Source organism: Gopherus flavomarginatus, chromosome 16 (genome assembly GCF_025201925.1).
Source record: "Gopherus flavomarginatus isolate rGopFla2 chromosome 16, rGopFla2.mat.asm, whole genome shotgun sequence".
In the NCBI taxonomy this organism is placed as follows: domain Eukaryota; kingdom Metazoa; phylum Chordata; order Testudines; family Testudinidae; genus Gopherus; species Gopherus flavomarginatus.
In genome coordinates, this window is record NC_066632.1 from 8,610,769 (window position 1) to 8,611,273 (window position 505).

General features: G+C 54.9%; 1 non-coding gene across 1 annotated transcript; it reads right to left on the reverse strand.

Annotated features, from left to right (window-relative positions):
- Positions 1-224: 224 nt before the first annotated feature.
- On the reverse strand, positions 225-296 carry TRNAP-UGG (transfer RNA proline (anticodon UGG)). The gene has a single exon. It is a non-coding gene; the product is annotated as a tRNA-Pro (tRNA).
- Between the last annotated feature and the right edge of the window lie 209 nt (positions 297-505).

Consider the following 505-nt stretch of genomic DNA (forward strand, 5'->3'; position numbering starts at 1 on the left):
AAGTGGGGTAGGAAGCACAAGGGCCAAGCTTGTGACCATCAGATGAAGCCCCACCATCAGGGTAGCAAGTTCTAGAGCCCTAACCCATTGTGGCCATCCCAGCTGAAGACCTGGCTCTAGGAGGTGTGAGTCATCCAGCAGGAGGGGAAACACTGGCTCTTACACAGCTGGAGACAGGGAAGTTGAGCACTGTGAGCTCTGGGGCTTTACCACAAGCCAACACAAGGTCCCACTGAGATTTGAACTCAGATTGCAGGATTCCAAGTCCTGAGTGCTGCCCATTGCACCATGAGACCAGCTCATGCTGCCTTCTCTGCACATCGGTGACCCTCATGGGCTGGCTTGTGTAAGGGGGCTCTTGGCCCTTTACTAAAACTTAGTGTGTGTGTGTGGGGGGGGTCGGTTGGCTAGTTCCCAGCACCAGTAGAAGGGGGAAGGATCAATGGGAAATCAGGACCCTGAGACTGACAGTCCCCAGGGACAATGGGGATTGGCCAAAGCTCCA